Source organism: Simochromis diagramma, unplaced genomic scaffold (assembly GCF_900408965.1).
Source record: "Simochromis diagramma unplaced genomic scaffold, fSimDia1.1 OVJJ01000669.1, whole genome shotgun sequence".
Lineage (NCBI taxonomy): Eukaryota > Metazoa > Chordata > Actinopteri > Cichliformes > Cichlidae > Simochromis > Simochromis diagramma.
The window spans coordinates 2,457,263-2,482,115 of record NW_024387458.1 but is presented as its reverse complement, the minus strand read 5'-3'; the positions used below and the strand labels follow the sequence as shown (position 1 = coordinate 2,482,115).

At 40.8% G+C, this 24,853-nt stretch overlaps 1 protein-coding gene across 2 annotated transcripts in view; it reads left to right on the top strand.

Annotated features, from left to right (window-relative positions):
• Positions 1–24,853, top strand: part of aatkb (apoptosis-associated tyrosine kinase b) — a 70,005-nt gene that overhangs the window by 3,843 nt on the left and 41,309 nt on the right. The window lies entirely within an intron of this gene.

Genomic DNA, 24,853 nt, shown 5'->3' with positions numbered 1-24,853 from the left:
TGCTCTCAGCACTGATACGTTAATAGCTCGATGCAACATAAAGATGCCGTCAGCAACAGCCAGGCTGTTTACCATTGTCTGAACCCTGAATCCTTTTTACCACGGCGGCTTGTAAACACTGTACATCTGAAATATGTCCAACATATTGTGGACATTGCATTATAACTGCTGAACCTGCTGCACAGTTAAGCTTCTGTACCTTAAAAAGAGCACAAAAGGTTAAGATCCGGCAGTCTCTCACATCTAAAGACAGCGCTGCATAAGCCAGAGTTTTTAGTTATAGACTATAAGATTTTGCAAAGACTGTGGATCAGTGTCTCAAACACTGCAACCAGAATCTTATAGGGATTATTTCACGTCTATCTCAATAGGCCTGTGCTACAGATCTGCAGGATCTTGGGTTTAGCAATGGAATTTCAGATTTAACCCAGGGTTATTTTATTTATTTATTTAGAATTAGGGAGGTGCTCATTTCTTAACAGGCTGCATTCACAATGGTAACAAATGCTGCAGACCTAACTGGCCCCAGAGCAGGTTCAAAATAAGAGACTAGTCGTTTAAATGGAAAATGAGATTGTCTGATGTCTCAGTGTTTTTTCTCATGAGAATTCAGTCGTGAAAAACAACGATTTTTAGGACGAGCTCTATTCTTTGCCAGCTTTCTTGCTTCTGCAAACAATTGTAGCCACGTTGCATTATTTTACAAGCCTTAATATGATTCTATAATCCTAAAACATGATTCTAAGCTGTGCGTGTAGCAGGCAGAATGTGGACTCGGGATGCAGGAACAAATTCAAAAGGCATCTTTAATGGTGTTACCTGCAATAATAAAAAGCATACATGAATAGAGGGCAAGAGCTGGGAAACAAAAGAGTGGAAAACATGGATTCAGAAAACACACACACCATGAGAGAGGACACAACAACAGACAAGGGGAGACTCAGACAATAAATATACATCGGGTAATAAAGAAAGAAGAATCAGCCACGAAATACAGCGGGAACAAATCAGGCATAACAGGAAAGGGGAGGTTACACTCAACACAATGCACAAAAGAAAAAGAGACTGCCAAAATAAAACAGGAAATGGAGGAACAGAATCGATCTTCAACAAAACCAAAGGAAGGAACAAAATGCATAAAACAACAAAAACGTCAAATAACAACAGAAGACTAAAGCCTGCTTATAATCCCTTCACAACAACAGATGTGTAATCCACCAAAACTCAGAACCCCGGATCCAAGACCCAGGGACCGTGACAAAAGGAAAAGCTTAATTTAAGTAAAACCTTAATTTAATTATAGTCAGATCCTCTCTTGCCTTAAGGATCAGGTAGTGATACAGATAAGTCTGTCAGCTTACACGGCCAGCTTTCTTTTCTGGCATTTATGCAGCACTTCTCCAGCCTTACTGACCACCAAAACCACTTAAAGTGCACAAGGATTCATAGCGCGCGCACACACACACACACACACACACACACACACACACACACACACACACACACACACACACACACACACACTGGATGAATGCAGCAGCTCTGTTGAAGTATGGCACGTTTTATTGTTTAACCGCCTCAGAGTTGCTTTTAATTTCTCAAATATTTTCACTCCTCTGCCTCTTTGATGTGAGAACAGTGGGTTGACTTATCACCCTGATCACCAGCTTCTTGTGGAGGTATCTTGGCATGTTGGACTTGCTCTGTGGCTTTTGACCACAGCTGTGCTTGTGTGAGAAACAACACTGCACAAAGTGGACGCGACACTGGGTGAGAGAACAAAGAGAGTGCTCCTGTTGATGGTGTTTGCCTGATGATAATAAAACTTAAGATGTGTTTGATTTTCTCAGAATGTTAAAAAGAAGTTTTATGATCTCTTAATGCCAAAAATTTGAGATGATAGGATGAAATATTTGGAGAAGTTGTTCAAAGTAAGGGCTCCGATAATTCAGTGACTGCAGGAACATCAGGAGCCAAAAGTCTGATGTTTAATGTGCTTTAGTTTTCTCACAAAACAAATTAGAGCAGAACAGAAAGTTAAACATTCATCCCTTTGGATTTGGGCGTGTGTCATACCAGCTGTGTGTAAAAAGAGCTGTGATGATTTTAACGTCTCGTGGCGATTCAAAGGCAAACTCAATGAAATAATAATGAAATGTAATTCTTCATTGATTCTTGTGGGGAAATTGTCTTGTCTTCTGCATGGTGGCCAGGGTCACCCGTAACACAGCAGCATAATAGACTCATCAGGGTCCAGCTTCCTGCCTCTCTGCTGCCGTACAGAGATGGTCCAGCATGAGGCTCTGTGTTGGCCAGCAGTGTGATTGCTGCTCTGTAAATGAAGTGGGATTCATCTTAGTTCATGGGTGTGTGGGAGGTGGGACCACCTACTACTGAGCTGAAGCCACACTTAATTAAAAAAGTGTCACGGTCCACGCAGAAGCTCTTTTTCCACACAGGAGCACTGCTTTAAAATGACCTCCTGTCCAATATCAGTGTTTCCAAAACCACGGTGACTTTGATTTATATTAGTAGGTATTCAGTGTTTTTTGTAGCTGCCTAACGTTCAGTTTTTATACGCATGGCTGGGTCTATGTGCATCTATGTGTGGCTCTGTGACAGACTAGTGGTTAGCCCAGGTTGTACTATCCCAGTGAGCATATAGAGCAATACAAGCTGTTTCTTTGCATTGCTTTCAGTCCAGTAGAAGTCAGAGCTCCACAGTTACAGAAGATGCCCCCACTGATCACTAAGGCAATCCAAAGAGCTTTAGCAGCAGTTGGCATGAGCTAGTCACTAACCTTGCTCACAGCAAACAGGCTGATTACAGCTGATTACAGTGATCAGCTTCTCCTTTATTTTGATGTTGGACGACAGGTTGCACACACATCCACCTGCTCTCTCGTTTATATAACAGACTCAACGGTAAAACAGTGCATAAGCCCTAATGATGATGATAATGGATCACTAGAGCTTTAATTTTTACCACAACGGGAGTGTTTCACCTCCTGATCCTCTCATTGATTGTTTCTGTAGATATTTCTGCACAGCTGGAGAGTTTTAGGTTCATTTCTGCTCTGATTTCAGATGCAGCGGTGCCCTTGAGCAAGGTTTATTATCCTGCGACTTCCATCTTACCCTGTTCTGTGTCTGACTAATGGGATGGATGATGGAGTGTGACACCCATCGCCTCTTTAGATCTCTTCTGTGCTTTCCCTCTAGCTCTGTGCCTCGATCCATGTCTCTGCAGGCCCTGATCAGGTCCACTGAATTTCACAGTTGATCAGAGAGATTCTGGTGTTGTTGACTAAATACACAGCAAGCCTGATGGGTGTTTCGGCCTCAGAGGCAGCTGAAATAAAAGTTATGTTGCCTTCCTGTCATACAGCATGTGGGATGTTTTAGCACTATGGACAGCTCCTGATATGAAAACAAACGAGGCCCTGAGTTGAAGAACAGAAGGAAGTTTTGTTTTTCATTTTTCTGGCCTAAAAACTGAAAGTGCGAATCCATTATTGATCTTGAAAACATCTCCCAGCGAGGCATAATTAGCAAGGCTTCTGGGGTGTTTCAGTATTTCAGAGATGACCTATTTGGGAAAGTCCAGTTTAGCCACGGAGCACAAAAGGGAATTTTCAAACTCAATGAACCTTTTTCTTGCAAACAAACATGCGGGCACAAAGTGTGTCTCGCTCAGCTCTCCCCTCTTATTGGGGCACATGCCCTGGTATTGATCTGTCATGTCCAAGTAAAATTTATGAGTTTTTACAAGCATGTGTATTTGGCATTGGATTTAGACTGATAATGAATGGAAAAAGAAACATTATATTTAGACGCACAATATTAAAGCAATGCTCCTAACCCAAAATACAAGCTGCAGAGCACATCTTGCCAGCATGTCCATGAATGAAAAATAAACTATACATTTAAATACTGAAAAGGTGAATCAAGAGGCACTTGTAAACTTCTCAGAATAGTTTTTTTAAAAAAAGGTTTTAGATTAAATATGTTTCGGCTTAAATAGCTGAAGCAGGTCATTAATATTTCAAGTAAACTGAGCAAAAACTGCTACGCAGGTTAGAGAGGAAGCTGGGCTGCTTCATACACATGAACACGCACCAGGCTCCTCATGCTGAACATTTTATATAACACATTTTTTACACAGCAAAACAAACAAAAATGCCCACTATTGCCTCAGTACATTTTTTTTTTTTTGTCTAGCAACACCCGTGCTATCAACAAAAGGCAATGTGTGCGTTCCTAGAGCCTAAAAATGGGAAACGCATTTCCCTTTTCCAAAAATATTCTGAAAATGTAATTTCTTAATAAAATTCAAATCCTGTGTGCACCGCCATGTTTGCTTGCTCGAGTCCATCTCGCTAACTGTTGCTGGTGCATTGCTGCATTTCTTGGCATTTTTTGCTCACCAACTGTCGATTAGCAGAATAGTGTGAAAGTGTTGGCAGGAATGTGGCTGCATGCACATTTGGGCCTCCCATCAATGTGCTAATAGAGCAAGAGTGAAACCAAATGGGACCAACTGCTCAAAATATTATTCTAAAGAACTGCTGTGGTCAAAAGAGACATTCTTGTTAAGAATGCATATAAATGATAAACCTTGTATTGAAATGTAAAATTACAAGCATGTTATTACTTGATGCACCGCTCCAACCTCTAGGCTGTGGCTATAATCGCACCTCCAAGTTTTCCCAGTGCTTTTATTCTGAAAAGGAGCAACTATGTGGTCTAACAGGCAGCCATCTCTGGAGTGCAGCTGTAGTTATGGTTGAGCCTGTGCACATCAGGATTAAAAAACAAAGCCTAAAAAAGCAATTTGTCCCCCGGATGAAACCATGCTGTCTATTATTTCTTTTATGACTTTGTCTGTCTGTGCAATCATGAGTGTACTGCAGGAATAATTCCATTTCCTAGTCTCTTTTTAGCCTCTCAGTCGTGGCATTAATGGCAAATTGACTTGCTATAAAGTGAAACATCCAGTTATCGTCTTTGCCCTGTTTAGTCTGTTTGCACAAGAGAGGCTGATCACTACACTACACAGTCAGCACATGAATGGAGCCCCACACTGACTGATTGGAGACTTTTTGCAGATTCAATCAATACACGACGATGCTGATCGCTTTTAATCCTCGTCTTGTCTGCCGCTTTATGTAGTTTCCTTTATCTTCCTCAAGCCTTTCTTCTTAATGTCTGTCTGTACCCACATCTCTAAATCTATCAATCTCCTCCTCTCTATGAATTGTTTAATGGAAGCCCTCACAGTCCGCACAGTATCACAGCAGGTAGCTAAGCTAGTTATTTAGAAGGATTTGTCATTGGCCAAGCTTAGCTGGCTGAGCAATGGGGTGACTGGTTTTCAGACTCCAAGTGCATCCTAATGCAGAGAGAGATGGAGAGGGTGTCGGCAGAGGAATAAACATGAGACAGAAAGATGAAATCAGCATGTGAGTGAAAGAACTGGGCAGACTGCGATACAGATGTCAAGCTCTGTGTCGGTCAGGACACCTAATGTGTTACTGTGGTTTTAATCACTATAGGTGGCTGGTAAATGTCTTACATTGAAATGCAGATAATTCAAAGAGCCATAACAACTACGCTATGTCACAGCGCACAGTGCACAGCGCTGCAGGGACGGCACTTCTGTAGGTCACACTGGAATTTAGAAAAATTGGATTTTAGACGTGTGGTTGAGGCAGACAGTGTTGATACAATAATGTTGACAAGCTGAATTATTCTTTTTAAGCATCGATTTTCTAACAGAGAGAGAGAATTCAATTTATTTTATTTTATAGATTAAAATGTGAAAATGTCTTAAGCTGCAGTTAACCACAGAAATGTATTTTAGGCATCATCTAAAAGTTATTTCACAATTTACACTCTTAAAATTATGAAAGCCTTGTTTCCCCAAGTCACTGCAGTGGAATTCCTTCTTCTGAATCACAAGGGCAATTATTATTATTATTACTATTGGACAGCAAAATAGCCTTTTCATGCTTATTTATCCTAATTACTTGCTTTTATGCTGGTGATCATGTATTTTATTTGTAAACCAACTGGTCTTATAAAGTGCTTTTCAGCTCTCAGGGCATTTTCTACAACACGCCATTTTTTTACTCACATGTTCATGCAAACACTTGTTTCTATGTCAGAGTGTGTTCTATCTATTATTCTACTCCAGTGAACACACTGGATACTTTGGCAGACTGAAGCAACCAGACCGCCCGCTCTACCTCCTGAGCCACCTGGTTAGCACTTAGATTGCCATGGTTACTATTTTATAAGAGCCCAATTTGCCAACAACTTTTCCCAAACATAACAGTTCATTTTATGGCGTAAATCTAACCAAGCACCTCTTAGTACCTAAATTGAACCAGAGAATGAAAGTAAATGTAAAATGCAAGCAAATGGGGATACAACTAGTACACTCAAAACACACAGAGTTACTAAACAGCTGCTTTAAGACCTCTTGCTTTGTTTGTGTAGTGAGTAAAACAGTCAAACAAACCGATCAGTTTACAGTCAAAATAGTTATAAACCAAACTCAAGAGAAGAAAATGAAAAAACAAAGGAAAATGGTTGAAGCCCTTTTGTTTCATGTGGACATTTTCAAACTACAAAGTTGCTGGTTTGTGCGTTTCAGGGCGAAGGTTGTTCTGTTGTCTGTTTCCTTCTAACATGGCTGCCATGGAGAAAAAGAAAACAATGTCAGTGACCAGTTGTTCACAAAGCCTTTATTGCTGCACAGATCAGAGGATCATTAGCTGACCTGAGCACCAGGCTCCTCATCAATTCTTTTCAAGGCACCGTTGAAACCAGCCACACGCTTTCTGTTGTAATTAAGACTTCTATTAATGAACCTTATCAGTTATAATTTTGTGACACCAGGCTTGTACCATGCCACAGCTATTTAGGATGCACACACAATGCGTGCAGGTAACACACTCGTTTGTGCTCCACGCTTCGGATGTGGCCAGGTGTTGAAACAGAAGCAGTCAACAGGAAAATGACACAACTCCTTTGTCTTTCTGTCCCTTGTTGTTCCATTTCGAGCTCCGCAGCTCTTCATCAAACAAGACAGAAAAACAATCGCAGTAAAAATAAAGAAAGGAAGCAGATAGGTGAAAAATTAAAGCAAAAAACCAACATAGAGCTCTCTTTGTAAGACAAAGATAGATGCCTTATGTAAGACCACAGAAATAATGACTGCAAACTTTAAAATTTAATGAAACGGTCCACTTAAAACCATCTGACGTCTTCTTGAGAGATGCGGTTTCTGATTATCTTTGCAAATATGTAACCTTAAAAACATTTAAGTGAGGTTGAGGTAATTATGTCTCCTTTCCAATATCTGCATACCGGCCTGCCCTTTGTCACAGCAGGCCATCCTGTGTGTGCTGCCAGAGACACAAAACTAGAGAAGGAAACATCTGTAAAGCACTTTCTGCAGTGTCAGCCTCAGATGCAGTGAGAGCAGAAACCACAAATGAGTGAATCATCCATTTTACCAACTCCATAGCATCCTTCATCTTATCTTTATAGCTGCATGATGCTCTTCAGGGAATTTAGTGAGTAAAAAACTGATATGGGATATGCCCATACCAGAAATCACATATGATTTATTCTCCTTGTTGTGCATGAGTCAGCTTTTTCATTGGCTAGAGGGACTTTTTTTTTTTTTAAAGGACTTGTGCTACAGACACTAGCGTCTTTCTTATCACGAGGAATCAGTATCAGTTAAAATAATACAAATCTAAGTTACAGGGCATCATTCATTTGTCCTAAACAGTTATCAACGCATAAAAGTACTCAAGCAGATCACATTTTGGCCCCAGCTGAATTGGTTAACCTTAAAAACATTTAAGTGAGGTTGAGGTTATTTAGTCTCCCTCCTAATCTGTAAACCAGCCTATCCAGGGAGAGAAACCTGCAACCTGTTACCAGATTAGCTTATAATTGCATCACACGTTCCCCTTAATTTTCATATTGAAACATAATCAGCCTTTTATGGTGTCACAGCGCTACTGTGGTGAATATTTGGTGCACATGCATACTTTTTAGAGTTTATGAAATAATTTGGTTCACAGCAGGTTTTCATTGGTGCTGGTTTAGCTCAGTGGTTGAGCAGCAGCAACATGCTTCAAGCCTAAATGGAGTGGTCTGGGTACAACTCCTTCCCCCACTCTCTGTCTCCTTTTCATGACTCCTTCACAATAAGAACAATCTCATAGGTTATCAGTGAAACTTACCCCCCCAAAAAAGCTCTTTAGTGGCTCTTCCTAATGAAGAAATGTTTGATTAAGGTTATGAAATGCTTATAACTAAAAGAAACAATACTGGCTATCTGAGTCAGGGACAAACAGAAGCTTCCTGACCTCAGGTTCAATGTTTTGTCCATCTGTTCATCCACCTCGACCTCCTTCATGGCTCCTTTGCTCCTGTCACCACTAGAAGTCAGTGCCCCCTGGCTTTGACCCAAACAACTAGTGGTGCCTCACACAACACCTAGAATTCTTTATAATCTTCAGAAAATATAGTATGTAAATGAGCCCTTATCAAAAATACCTAAAGATGTTACTTTACAACAACAACAGATTATTAATAAAAATTAAAAATAAACGTCCGTGGGAGAAATACAGGGTCATTAAAAAGCTTTTTAGCTAGAGGTTCATGACCATTTCATCTGTATGATGGCAGGCCTGTCTCTCTGCTCATAGCAAAGGTGGCTCTGAGCAGAGAGATGGGGCTATTAATTTATTCATAAAGTGAATTAGCACACTGGCATGAGCCACTAATGAAACTGCACACGTGTAGTAGAGGTACCACTTGCAAAAAACCCCTCAACCCAACAACAACTTAATTTCGGTTCAGAGTTCAAAAGTATTGAAGCAGTTTTGATTAGATTGATATGGTTTGTATGAGATTTGATTATATATGTGCAGATTTTGTGTCCCTGTGAGCACTGAGTGCCACAGGATGAGTCTTATAACCCTGAAATAAGTTGCCTTGCATTAATTAGACTCATGTAATAAAGTCGGTGGCTAAAATGAGCTTCAGACACTTCTACGTTGTGTCTTACAATATAAATAAGTTGATAGCATCCATCCATCCTCTTCCACTTATCCAATTCAGAGTCATGGGTGGGCTGGAGCCTATCCCATAGGGCGAGGTACACCCGGGACAGGTCGCCAATCTGCCACAGGGCTAACATGAAGAAACAGACAACTGTTCACACTTAAATCCAAACCTATGGCCAGTTTATCACCAGTTAACCAAACACAGTAACTGCATATCTTTAGACATGGAAGCTGATACCCCACTCATGGACTCTGGAAATGCCCCAGAGGAGGCAGTTGTCAGGATTTATCCAGAGCTGTTATTCAGCATCATGCTGACCAGAGGAGCTTATTGGAAAATCAAAAGCAGGGTTTAGTTCATTTATAGTTAGCCTTTTACTTCTCGGGATTCAATTTAACCTTCAAATGGCAAACTGTTATTTCCCCCAGTCCCGTTGGCTTGTCATTAAGGGAAACATAGATTGTGTAACTACCTACAAAACAAAGTAATCCCTGCAAGGCCATAGAAAGTAATGTTGGCGCTCTCTGCCATTCTTTTAGCCTTAAAATGATCAAATAACTGTCTGAAGGCATTTCAAAGATTGCTTCTGAGTGATAAGACTTCCTTCTCAAAGGACTTTTGATGAAGTTAAACCACTGAGCAACAAAAAAGCCTGCTTTACTCCACGTGTGAGACCTGCTCTAGAACATGGAGGACTTATTTATGTCATTTAGTTCTTCCTGAAGGGTCCACTTTGACACATGGTAGGTCTGCATGGCAGTTGACCTGTGAGGTCAGCGCCACTGACCACCCACACAGCCTTTTAAACCGCCATCTGCATCAGTAGCTGTTAGACTGCAGATACTCCATCAAACCATCTCCATGGAAACACATCTTCCTGGCTCAGCACTGCCATTCATCACAGGTTAATTCAGCGTTTTCAGAGCCCTTTTTACCAATCAGCATCTGAGAAAGAATAAAGTCTCTCTCTCTCTCTTTTCTCTTTATCTATAAATCTGTATCTGCTTGCTCTCTCACTCACATTTGCTCCTGAGTAGTTTGCACGTGAGCCGACAGCCGCCACACGTGAAGGCGTCGCACTTGGAGGAGTTTGGCTGTTCATGTTATGATAAGGAGTGACAATGAGGAGTGAAGGATGCTAATTTACATATACATTCATTACACATTCAGAAAGCATCCGAGCGGTGGCAGTAAGCTTGTCTGTACACATATAGAGTATTATTTTCAACGTGAATAGAGACTAAAAGAAAAAGAGCATCTGTGTAGTTGCTGCGTGGGTGGATGTGTTAGCGTTCGCATTTTGTGTGACAGCATTTGCTCCAATTCATGGTGTTTTGGCCGTTGCCCCTTCCTCTTCTCAGTCACAGATGAGCTCATCCAATATTTAGAACATCAGCGACTTCAGTGTGGATCAGTATTCCCTGATCACAGCCACGCATGGCCGAGTCTGGAGCCAGCAGGCCCTGAGATACACGGCACACCTTTGATTTCATTTTCCTCTTTCAGTTTACCCCAGTAGTGGTAAGATAAGCTGAAAACAATGCAAAGGAATAAAGAGAAGACAATGGCAGGTAGAGGAGAGGAAAAAGAAGCGGTTCAGAGAAATGTAAGTAATGAGTGAGGACCGAGCGAGCCATGAATTGGAAAGTGCCTGCATCAGCTACAGATGAGTCATTCCTCAGCAAAAACTGAAGTCTGAGTCTGTTGTCTAGTCTATGTTGAGTTACTATAGAATGAATGGGAGGCTATTTCAATAAATCAATAGGTAACTATAATAAATTTATTCATTTCTGTATTTCATAGTGAAATCATAGTGAAACTTTGTACTTTTGAATGTGATAATATCAAATGCAGCTATAAAAAAGTAACGACCCAGCTCATTTCTTCCCATTCACGGCTCATTAAATAACATCAGGATGTCAGAGGCACTGTTGTCACTGCCCAGACACACTGGGTTACGGCAATAACGAGACGGGTTCCTGACACACAAGGTTAATGTTGTGAGGCCTGATTTATTTGTTCATTTTACTCAGATTCAGTCTTTTCAAAAGGCAACGAATTATTTTTCAGCACCTCGACCTACGTCGAGAAGACTTCAGAGCCTACACCTGAGTAATGAGTAAACATGAATTTTCAATTCAATTAAATTTACTTCAATTCAATTTAAATAGTGCCAGGTTCCAACAACTGTTGCCACTGTTGCCAGGTGCTTCCCTATGAAGAAGCACCTGGCAACAGTGGGAAGGAAAAACTCCCTTTTAACAGGAAAATACCTCCCACAGATCCAGCTCAGTAAGGGGCAGCCATCTGCCATGACGGGGGTGAAGGAAGGAAGATAGCATATGAAGAAAGGCAGAAAGTAAAAGTAAGAAATGATTAAATGCAGTGTTGTATAAACACAGTGAGTGAAAAAGAAACACATTTCATCCCATAATAAGGACTGATCAAGATAAACACATGTCTTTATCTGACATGAAAGGTTTTTACACCCTGGGATGAGAACACGTTGAATGATCGAGTTGTTTTGAGGCCCCTGCAGGATTTAAATTGAATACTATAAAGAGACATGAATAAAAAGCTTACAATGTGTGTGAAATATGGTTGAAGTGCCATGCAGTTTATACTCAAACCATTAATACCACAAAATGACTGCAATGAAGTTCCAACAAACCACCGAGAGACAAAAATATTCAAAAACAAATCCAAAATGAACAAAAGAAATTTCAAGAGACCACAGAGGCACAATTAAAGGGATGCAACGGCACCAGAGCCATTGTTGATTAAGGATGTGTGGTTACTACTTTGTGCTGCTCAGCCCTCAGTGGTGGTTTAGATCAGGAACAAGTTACATGAAGAAAGTCAATTCTGTCTCACAGATATTTATGAACTACCCCTCACCTAATTATTTATTCATAGTTTCGCTCCGTCTCCAAGTAACTCATCATTATCTGCTGTACTTGATTCTGTGTTATTCATGCACTTCTCCTTGGTGATGTGATAATTGGGAACTTTTTATTCTGATCTGCCCCTCAGTAACTCATCAGTTATTTATTTATTTTTTTGCAGCATGTAATGATATCTCAAGTAAAAGGAATAAAGTAACCACTGCCTGGCATGTGACAGAACTCGTCCTGATGAGAGACCTGCACGTACGCTATATTATTCACTGCCCCATGCTCTTCACATGGATATGAACTTGAACAACATCCCATTGTTAATCCACAGGGTTTGGCCAACATCCACATGTGATGTTGGCCAATTCTTTGTGGCTATAATAGCTTCATCTCCTCTGCTTTCCACGAGGGTTAGGACTGTTTATGGGATTTTTTTGACCATTCTTCCAGAAGCACATTTGTAAAGTCAGACACTGATGTTGGATGAGAAGGTCTGGTGCACAGTATCCGCTCTAATTCATCCGTTCTATCAGATGGAGAACAAGACTTTAACACCAAACCTGCTCATCCATGGCTCATCTTTATGGACCTTGCTCTGCATAGTGGTGCAGTCATGTTGGGAAAAGAAGAGGTCGGCTCCAAACTGCTCCCACAAAGTTGGGAGCATTAAGTTGTCCAAAATGCAGCATTAAGAGTTCCTTACACTGGAACTAAGAGGACGAGACTAACTCCTGAAAACAACTCCACACCGTAATCTCCCCCTTCACTTGGATGCAGCTGGTTGCCATGGAAACCCATTCAATGAACCTCTCTATGCACAACTCTTGAGGTAATCTGAAGGCTACATGAAGTTTGGAAATCTGTAGCGACTGATTCTGCAGAAAGTTGGCGATGCATGCTCACTATGCACCTCACTGTCCACTTCCACTTTGCTATAATCTCAATAACAGCTGACTGAGGAATATTTAGTAGTGAGGAGAGTGAACTATTCTTTTACAAACATTTGTAGAAGCAGTCTGCATACATGGGCACTTGATTGTATATACATGTGGACATGGAAGTGATTGAAACACCTGAATTCAGTGGTTTGGGTAGGTGCCATATGTGTGTCTATTCACACATGCACTCACAAGGATGGACAGAGATAGCGGACTTACCTAAAGCCTTATCATACAAGTTCAGCTGGTCCTTGTTTCATGTAACTGAGTTATATAAAGCTTCCTCTGCTCTCATAAAATACCATACCTGTTCTTATTCTAGTTCCAAACAGGAAGTTCTAATTCTGGTCCCATCTCTTTGTAAAAGCACTTTAAAGACATAATGTTCCCAGCCATCAACGCACTTCACGAGCTGCAACACACTAAAACGAGGCAGCCTGGTATACTAAAAGCATTTCCATGGCAACCATGCTTGGAAACCTGCGCACAACATGGGGGGGGGGGGCACTTTAGAGCGTGTCCGCTGCCTGTGATCACGCATAATCATGGCAGACGCATATCACAAACCCAGCCTGCATCTCTCATTAATACTTGAAAAGATGCTGCAGTCTGTGAAGAGATGCTCCACAGCCTCTGTGCTCTTTCAAAGTGAGGACACTTGATTAACTAAAAGGTGCTTTAATGCAGATGTCCAAGAGAGAAGGAGAAAAATGCCACCACATTTAAACACTCCTGATGGATCAGAATTTGCAAGTCAGCTTTTTAATGTCTGCAGTAATGAGTGTCATATATTTAACTCTTGGATTCAAACCGATTGTTCTTTCCTTTTCTAAGAATTGTAGTTTTCCTGACAGGAATTTCCTCATCTCCACTTTGTGTTTTTAGCCATTTGATTTCACTTTTTGTGTGTTTGTTTGCTTGTTTGTTTGCTTGTTTGTTTGACTGATTAAAACAAAGGAAATCTATTTAAGAAATCAGAAAGCTTTACAACTCACGAAACTCGTTTGCATCTCATTACATAACCTTATTAGCATTTGGAACCCGTCCATCCATTTTCCTAATAGCTTATTCAGCTTTAGATTTCTGAGGGTGTTGGAGCCTATCCCAGCTGTCATTTGGAGAGTGTCAGGGTACATGTTGCCAGTCCATCACGGGGCGAACACACAGAGAGGCGGTTTAGGATGACCAGTTAACCCAGTGACTCTCAAACTGTGGAGCATACGCCTACTGCAGGTAAACCAGGTTTAAAAAACAAGAAGTGCAATGAAGCTGAATGAAAATGTTTTGAGGGAAAATAAACAAGCACTTGTGAAGGACTTGTGTTTGACAATGCTGTTCTACTGACCTCTTTTTTTTCTATTTTTTTTCTAGTTAATAATGATCGATGTGTCAGAACAAACAAACAAACAAACACTAACTTAAGTTAAGATGTGTGTCTTTCAAAAACCCCAGAACGACCTTTGACTTTGAGTTGTTTGTTATTACAGCAGGATGAAAACTCAAGATTCCCGTGTTCACAGTGACCAGCCAGGCTAGCACAAGAAAATAACGCACAAAGGCAACGGATGCAGTACAATCTAAACTTGTAAAACCCTAAACTCAAAATTAAAGAAACAAATCATTTGTGATCAACCTAAACTGAAGTGACATCAGTTCTGTAAATATCACATGTAGTCAAGGCTAAATAGTTTCTATCTGTATGGAGGAATTAGCTTCCTGTTGTAAAAAGAAAACATTAAACAGTTAGCGCCATAATAAGTGACAGAAAATGGAAAAATATAATAAAAGAACATGTTGTTATACTGCAAACGTATTTTTTCCTCATTGAAATAAAAATGCATCCTGCAGCACAAACTGTATCTTCCCCTGCTCTGCTGCTGGGTTTAAATTATTATTATTGCTTTAAAGTTATGAGTCAAATCTTCCAAACGGGCAAAGGGCATTTATAATGAAGTAGCAGCTGTAAAGGGAAGATGACTGTGAAGGAAGTTTGTAACGTACGTCCCATTTAAACATTTAATATAATCCTCTAAAGGAGATACAATTGTGACAGGCTACCCTGTGATGGAGTAGTTCACCGTAGTGTCATCAGGTGGTGCTTCCTTGTGCTGTATTTCCAACAACCACTGGTCTGCAGTATCATACAGTGGCTTCTTTGTGCTTTATTGTTTTTATTTTACTGTCTCAGAGTGGACAGTTACATGGTTATACAAGCTGAAGCACGAATATATGATAAATATCAATAACGCTTTTTAAACCGCTTAAAAAAGTCACAACACACATCTGGCATACATTAAGCTTCATTTGGCCACTAAAACAAATCCTTGTTACTCTTGTTCGGTCTCCACCAAATCCTAAGACAAAAATATCCTCCACCATGATGCTCACTGTTGCAGCTGTTTGGTGTTGAGTGTGTAGGTCTTGGTTAAGTTTTTCATTTTTATCATTTTAAAAAACTTCTGGTTGCAACATGTCATAAAAACCTAATGGAGCTGAGTGGGCACTGGTGTTATTAAATATTGTCGACATGAACAAGACGTAGGATCTTTTCTAAAACTGTAAAATACATTTATATAATAAATTATACGCTGTTTAATACCTGCAGGAATGCACCGCTGTAAACTATGATATTTTTATATCTCACAGTAATATAAAATACCTCTTTATAAATTTGAAGTATGTGTGTGTGTGTTATGTAATAGCCCCCGTGTTGCATCTGAGATGTGATGTCATATCTGAGCACGTGCAGCAGCCGAGAGCAAGAAGAGGAGATTCATTCTGCTTCAGTGGCTTCTCATCCACACACAAGAGGAGATGACAGGAGAGAGACAGAGAAGGGAGAGAAATCTGTGAGCGAGTGAGAGACGAAAAAGCAAACAGGGGAGTTTTTGGGAAGTGTAGGAAGGCTCCTGGGAGAGAATAGTGAGGAGGAAGGAGGAAGTCGGAGATTAAAGAAGTAGATGGAGGACCAGAGGAGTAAGTAGGCATAGAGGGATGCCTCAGCTCCACAGCCTGTTATGATGGTTTTTATCTTCTCTGCTCCATTAAGTCTCACCAACTGTGATGATTCATCCACATAAGAACCACTAACAGCAGGACATGTTCATGCTCCGCTCACATGCTCACCAGAGTCGCTCAGGTGAACCATCTAATGTTCCAGCACGTTTCCGACGTTCCCGCGTACCACGGTTCAATTTACCAGACGTCTTCACTTTTAATGGTGCCCGTGTGTGCATACATAACAGTCATCTACGTGAGGCCTTGTTGTGTTTCCATGCTTCGCTGCACTCGGAGCTCAGCTGCACATGAACTGCACACTCCAAAGACCCATCGTGCCCTTCTTCTGTGCTGCTCTCCAAGCTGCGAGGGCTTGATAAATGTCAGGATTTTACAACGTATCACACCGAATAATCTTCTCAAGTGAACATCTTGACAAATGAACTCACTGAGGCTGTGTGCTGAATACTTATAAACAAATTAAATGCAAATCAGGAAAGAGACAGCGGTTCATTTTTTTTACTAAGATTCTCTGCGTCAGTCTTGGAGATCATTCTTCAGCTAATTCTTTTTAATAGTAAAAAATGACTTTAGGGTTAATGTTCACTCTGGACCCATAATTCATCCATTTGCATTATGCTAAATCTAGCCCCTAAACTTGACCTCTCCACTGTGCTTGTGGTTTTGGAGCTTTTTTTCTTTCTTTCTTAGAACATTTTAACTGAATTGTGCATCAGATATGATGAGTGAAGCCCAGTATTTTTTCAGTCTGTTACTTTTCAATAATTAGATAATCGGCTCTGCATTGCACCTGCACGGTTTGTGACTCAGCTAGCATTAGCTGATAATTCACCGCTCCATCCTCTCATCAAATGACGGTCACTTCTAGCTGCAGAAAACGAACCCGGAGGCAGCCGAAAGGATTCCACCGAGGCTTCAAAATGCAGAATCCAGAATCGGAGGGTGCCATAACTCATCCACAGTTTGTGGTAATGGATGGATACTTGTGTGACTACTATGACATTTTTGTAACCCTAGCAACCTTACTGAGGTAGTGACTGACAAACTGCGTTTGGAGGTAACCTTGAGTGTCTCCTCCTGCTGGTGATTTGAAAGAATGCATGTTTTAAGCATTTCTACACTGAGCGTTCAGGTCTGATAGCGTTTGTGTTTACTCGATGGTGTCTTTGACTGTTAGGTTATGACTATCAGGCCCACAGGTCTAGAGACAGGACGTCGGCGCTCTCCGACAGCCTCTGGTATCAAGGGAAAAATATGTAGCCCTCGGTCAGTTGGAGAGTAGCTGCTGGTTGTTACTGGGTAAAATCAGTCACAAAGAGGGTGTTGCACTAAAAAGCTTCATGTGATTGCTTTGGTCGCTAACAGATTACCATGACTTGTCTTCAAAAACCTGCTAACTGACCACTGGGTGGCTCTAAAACCATCCAAGATGGCGATGGTAGAAACACTCATTTTGGGAATTCAGGAATTAGTGGGTGACATCATGGTGGCCACGTCTATCTTTGCTGTCTATGGGTGAAGTTTTTCTTGGCACCAGTGGTTGGCAGGTGGCTTAGATACAAAAACCACTTAATTCGTTTACGAGTCATACTCTGATTTAAGTCAAAATAGACCTTTCAGTAATGTTAGAAGTCAAATTTCTCTGCATTTTGTTCCTCACCATGTGTCAGCACTTTTCTGAAAAGGACATTTTCACGCACTTACTCACACTGCTGCGAGAAATAGCATTTATTAGTCAGAGACGCTTTTTTGCCCTTCAAAAATCAGTGAGTATTGTCTTTTTCCTGGTGAGGTCGGGCAGCATTATCCACCAGCGTCTGTCTCCTCACTGAAAGCAAAGCTTCCTGTTGAGGTGTAATGCGCCGTTAGGCCATGAATGTCAAATGCAGTGATGGCACAGATGTCAAAAACATTTTAACCATTATCTTCAGAGCACATTTCATTAATATTCACATCCATGTGTCACGTTATCAGCCGACACAGCCACATTATCTGCCCTTGAGTGTGAGTTTGTTTTGTTTTTTTACTAACATTCAAATCCTCGCAGCGGGCTGTCTGTTTCTCCTCTCTGTGACAAAGCAAAACCCACAGAAAACAATACAACTGCTGTTTATCCCCACACAGAATAAAATAACCATGCTCCGGCTGTTTTCAGTGCAAGGCACCCACACATACACGTACAACAATATCCCATCATCCCAAGGGACGGCGATGTGTTATGATGGAGAAAAAAGAGCAGAGAAGACGAAGGCAAACAAAGGAGTGACATTCATGTTTGTCATGATGGGAGGTCAGAGGGAGGGACTGCACTGCTGGTTTTTGCACTGCTGTGACCTTTAAAAGATCACAAACACACACAGAGGGCGTACCATGGGGCACACTTTCAGATAAATGCCTCAGCATGTGAGTGTGAGAACACTTCATTTGAAATGTAAGAAAAGATAATGGAAAGAAAGTCAACAAGTAAGAAAGAAATCAAGAAGGAATTGGTAGAAAAGAATGAGGGAAAATAAGACAGAAAAGAATCAAGAGGAGTAAAATGAGAGAGAAAGGTCAGGTAGGAGAAAGTGCAGACAAAAGATGGGAAAGAAAGAGGAAAAAGTACCAGACGAAGACAGGAAATCGAAGATATTATGGAAAAAGGGAAAATCTGGTGTTAAAAGGGGAAAAATAGAGAATTTGGTAAAGAAAGAGAAGAAATTGGTGAACAACAGGAAGAGAAAAATGAGGAAAAATTAAGTACAAGGACAGACAAGGAAGAAAGAAGGGAAAGAAAGGAATACACAAAGTCAAGAAAAGGAAAGAAAGGGGAAAACAAGAAAAATAAGAACAAAGAACAAGAGAAACAGGACTTGAAATGGAATAAACAGGAAGAAATGAAAGGCTGGTGAAAATGAAAAAGAAAACCAAACCAAATGAAAGTAAACAAAAGAGAAAAAAAAGTGTGAAGGAGAAAGGTGGAGGAAACTATGTACCACTGCTGGACATCCTGCCGATGTTCCCATCCGGCCCTCCAGAGAGCTCTGTGCTGAATAAACCAGACGAGACTGTGGTGTTTCTGGGCAGCGCGTTATCAGGGGAGGGAAACGGGAGCAGAGCCTCAGGTGGAGGCTGTCAGACAGCCGATGACACGTTCAGCATACTGAAGTGTAGTTCTGCCACAGCAGGGCAGGGGAAATCAGGTAGACATCGCATTCATGCACACACTGAAATAAATAAACTCCTGCAGGCAGAAGTGCCGACGCGGGTGATCCGGAGGACTATTCTCCTATTTGTACAGGGTTGCTGAGCAGAGATAATATGGCTGCTCCGGGGAGATGTGTTTTGTGGTTAGCAGCTCCGAATTACAGCTTCCTGTGTAATTAGGTTACAGTACGTGGGCCGCCTGCTTATATGTAGGGAAGGCAGACCCGACTCCCGCGTGATATGAATAGCTAATCCTCCATATCCTATGTGTCCGTACAGTGTAATTGTTCTGTGACTCCACTCGAGGGTCTTAGTTTGAATGACAGTGAAAGGCTTCGGGAGAGGAAATGAAAGTGGGGAGTATTTTTTGAAAGCATCCCATAAATTCTGGAGAGCAGCCTGCATGACTTTGCAAAAAAAAGAGCATACATTTGGGAATGAGGGCACCCGCTGATGGAGTGTGGCTCTTATCTGTGGAAAGAGGCAGGAAAAAGATTACACTTCCTGAGAAACAGTCGTGATACTGAAGAAGAAGGGGTTAGAGGATGGGTTTTAATCCTGGGAAAGAGGGCTGTGAGTCAGCTGGAGATGGCCACTATCCGTGTGTCTGTGACGTGATGGATCACAGAACCCCCCCACCCCCCACCCCCCAGTCCTCTGCAAGAACAGAAAGTGTTGGAGAAAATAGTTTCAGTGGGACTCCATGCATGAATGTGGAGAGCTGAAGAGAAGAACCTGGTGTTTATTCATCATCCACTCATCAAGAACAGTCTTACTTCCAATTCCTCACACGTACGCTTGGCCATATATTACAGCTCTCGCCTGACGAGTCCTCTTCTGATTGGCTGAATCCATGGTGTGCCCTGTTGATGTGCCAGCTGTGTCCGGCCACTGAAAAAAAAAACCCTGAAAGCCACCATATTCACATCAAAAAGAAAATGCTGAGCAATTCCTGTTTGTTTGGTTTTTTATTTAAACTGATTTCTATTTGTGCATCTTTCCAAATCCTCCTCCATATTATTCCACAAAGTCCCTCCATAGACTGTTGTTCACCCTGGAGTACTTTACATTCAGGTTTTGGTGTCTTGTTCTTGTCTGAGTTTGCATTAATAAATAATACCTTTAACCAATGACGTCTGGTTACATCCTTTTGCACTCCCTTCCACCTAAACAGAGGCGTAACACCATATCAGAACCCTTGAAGACAGGATTTGTCGTCCTGCACTGTTGTTCATTTTCTTAGCTCTGGAGTTTTCCCTGCTTTTGACAAACTGGCACTGCACTGTACCTGGGAATGAGAGGGAGTTGAGTGACAGTGAGAGTTGAAGTGAAAATCGTAACTTCATTAAAGCAGACATGTAGCGAATTTAATGCAACACACTGACTGCTGACCGCTTACAAAAATGTCAAACTTACCGGCAGTGGGGAATTTGCTGGAAGAGCTCATTAAAATAGAAGAAAAGATGTTTGGTGGTGTCAAAGGAGCATTGCAAAGTGTGCTGTTTTGATGAAAGGATTTTGTGTGAAATGTAAAACTGAAAACAGAGAGTTTATTCTCCTGGTATTTCTTTGCTTTACAGTGTAGTGACATTGCTGTTGATGAAAAATGTTCAGGTTTAATTTAATGGATCCTTTGGGTCGTCTGTAAACTCTTCATCTCAACCTCTTTGTGTTCATTATAAGCAGGAATATTATTATGAGGGTTATTTTTGATAGCTTCGTAGGAACTGTAGTCAACAAATCTCTGTGAAAATGCCTGTAAAGTCATCATAATTAGCAGCAGATGGTAAATTAAATTACCAACATTAATACAGTTGATTCAGCCAATTCTGAAGGAGCTGCATGGTCTCTGCAGTTTGCTGATATCAACTTGTTAATGAGCTAGAAATGCACTGCACTTATTAACAGTGATTTCAATAGGCGGAAATCCAGTGGGCCGGGAGAAGTTGAGTTTAGCTGTGAAAAGTAAGAGTAGGTGGGAGAAACAATAGCACATGAACTTTTTAAAAATCAAAGCAAGGTTTGAGTCCTTCCTGACAAAACGGGTCCTGAGGCTGTGTTACAGTGAGTCACGGCGACAGCTTCCCCTTCTTTGGATAAAGAGTGCCTCAAAATCCTGCAGAGCTTTTCAGAGATGACTTAAAATTTTAGACATGTGATTTTTGGACGGTGGTAGAGTGGCCCCACAGAATGAAGGTTCTAGGCTTGAAACAGCAACTAAACTGACACGTTCTCCCTGTGCCTGCCTACATTTCAGTGGTGATCAATAAGCTGTCGGTCTGGATGTGAGGGTGAATGGTTGTCTGCTTCTGTGCATTAGCTCTGTAATGGATTCAAAACCTGTCCAGGATGTATCCCACTTGTTTTTCAGTTTGCTCCCAGTGCTAATGTCCAAGTCCTCCTAGAAGCAAATCTTTTTACTTTATTCATTTATACACAACATTAAACAGACTGCATGGCAACAATTTACTCCATCCATCCATCTGCTTATACATCTGCTTATTATGAGGGGGGTGGAGCTTAAGTTGTTTGTGTATTGCAAATCATTTAAGCCATTTAAAAATATGAAAAACAATTCAAACATTAGTCAAATAAAAATTTTTAAAAGTTAAAAACATAAACAGTAAAACAAACAACATCAATAACAATTGGGAATTTTCAGCTGGGATTTGAATATTTGGATGACCTAATTCGGAGGAGGAGGTTGTTCCAAAGTTCCAGAGCTGCAACTGAGAAAGCCGAGGAGCTACAATAGGAACTGCTACAAGCTGCTGATCAACTGACCTGAGCAGGATATACAGCTGTGAACGACAGTATTTTAAAACCCAGCATACACAGGATGTCAAGTTGAAATTCGGATTTCTCACTCTTGATTCAACTGAAACGGCTGTCTGTGTTTTTGTTGAGAGAGTGAAATCTTACTTAGACAAAAGCAGTTATGTTGCGGCTGTTTTTCTTGATTTCAAGCGTGCGTTTGACACTGTGAATCATCTTAAGCTCTTGTCTAGACTGTCAACATTTAACTTTAGTAATCACACCGTTAAATGGATACAGTCTTATCAATCAGATAGAAAACAATGCATGCAAATAAAGAACAGCAAGTCACCCTATCTTTACTGTGCGCAAGGTGTCCCTCAGGGTTCAATTCTAGGCCCCCTGTTATTTTCACTTTATGTAAATGACTTGCCCAATGTGTGCAAAAATGTGGACACGATTATGTATGCTGATGATACGATAATTTTTACACAAGCCAAAACTGCTGCTGATGCAGCCCATCGGCTTTCATTGGCATTACACGATTTACAAAAATGGCTGATTGACTCATGCCTGTGCCTCAATGTTAAAAAGACCATATCAATGTTTTTTAGTAAACCTAAAACAACCGCGGCTGCAGTAAAAGTTTGCCTGGGTGCACAAGAACTAATTAATGTTGAGGAATTTAAGTGTTTGGGAGTGCTACTAGACTCAAAATTATCCTTTAAAAACACGTTAAAAAAGTAGTGAAAACTGTAAATGTTAATATACAGAACTTTAGACATATCCGCACATCATTAACAGACACAGCAGCGATTACATTCCTGCACTCTATGATACTGGCTCATATTGAATACTGTATTACAAGCTGGTGCTATATGAGCTTTGCTGCTATTGGGCCAATTGAAGTGTGCTACAAAAGAGCATTGAAAATATTAGATAAAAAACCTTTTTCATATCACTATTGTATATTGTATTATTTAAATCTTCCTGTCTAATATACAAAGTTATACGTGGTCTGGCGCCTCCACCAATGAGTGATTTTATTAAACAAAAGTTTAGCAGTGTTGCCGGGTCTCGACTGACTCGATCCACTGTTAGAGGTGATTGTGAACTGGCACCTTTTCACAGATGCTCTGTCATATCAGGGAGTGAGCTTCTGGAACAGTCTTCCACTGTCAGTGAGGGAAGTACAAGTCTCCTCATCTTTGAGAGTCACTTAAAAGGGGGACACACAAACATGTGATCATGTTTAATAATCATGCTTTATATTGGACGTGAAAAAGAGTTAGTGTAATACAAAAAGGGAAACAACTATTAGTGTAAGACAGCGATTGTTTGGAGACAAATTGCCAGGCAACCTGTGCAATCATCTTGTAATCAGAAAAGGTTTCTCAGAGGCTGAAGGTGCTGCACGCTCAGTCTTTCTTTTTTCCCCTCCAAGGTCTCAATGAGGTTGCTGTCCTACTTTGACTCTATAAGTGACGCCGTAAGTGAATTTATTCTGTATTCTAGGGGTAAAAGAAAAAAAGCACACTTATTTATATCGATACCATAAAAACAAGTAAAGTCACATGCCTGCTTCCACACACCTGAAACTGTTGTAAATCTCTGCTGTGGTAACAGACCTACTGCCTCATATGTTTCCCACTTCTACTGTTAATTTGCTCTTTTGTTTCTATTGTTTGAGAGCAAATGTGAAGAATGCTTGTCGCCTGCATTGTGTCGAAATGTAAGACGGTTTTATAGAAGAGAGCGTGAAAGGTTAATTTTCTTTCTGCTGTCAGGGCAAGTTGTTCTGTGTTTTGGCAAGGCATCTGTGAGGATTATGAGGGCATTTGAATAAGTCTGAAAGGGATTTCAGGGGAAGAAGTCACCATGGAAACCATTTGATTTTATTTTTCTGAGCGTGCTCTTGAGTGAGAAATTCCAGCAGCTGTTTGCTAGCATTTGGTCCTGTTTACATTCACGTTGGTGATGAGAAACTAAACCTGCATCACTGTTGTTGTCTTTCTGCCTTTTTCTACATGTCGCTCTGTCAGTATGAAGAATGACCAGAAGCAGAAGTGTGTGCCAGCAGATGTACAGCAGATTGGTTTCGTATTTGTCCCCCAACGCAGATTGTTCATGACCAGATCATCGGCTTCACGCAGTTCACATGTGTTTGCCCCAAATGTTCCTGTTTAACTATCTATAACCCTCCCACCACCCATCTGTTTTGCCTCCTGTCACCATACCTCTCCTCTGTTGTTGTTTTTTTCTTTAATAATGACTCTTCCTGGTGCCATCTTGCTCTCGGTAAACATGGATGTACCGAATGATGTCAGCAGGAGTTTTGCAGGGTAGCAGAAAACAGAGGAGGGGTTTCTCTAAGACTTAATTCACTAGCACCAGCATTTTTGATAAAGTGGCTGTGTTGGCTGTAAGAGCAGAAGCTTCGTCTCTGTCACCAGTTTGGCACACAGACACTCATACATTCAGGAGCTTCTACTGACTGTATCCATTCCTTAACTTCTGATCCCCATTCCTGTTGTCTGCAGTGGAGATTGATGTGTTTCTTATGAATTTATTTAGAATTCACAAGACTATTTTAGGTGTGATGTGCATGAAATAAATACAGTATTTTTTGTGCTGTAAAAACCCTGAAGGCTGCTTAACCAGACAAAAGTGAAAAGTAATGGTTGCTCATGCTCCTCAGATTGCTCATAAGATATTAATTAAGGGCTTTTCTGTTTCTGATTACTGCAGACTGTAGGAGATTTAAGAACTTATATTAATGAAGCTCATGTGTGTGCAAAATGTGGAACGATTAAAGTGTTTTTATTGATTCTAATAATAATCTAATATCTAAACTTCTATCAATTAATTATATATTTCCATTGTGTATTGTAGGATATGCATAAGCACCATTTGAATCATGAAAACTTAGTGGTGATTTCCATCCATCCAATTCAGTTTTATTTATACGGT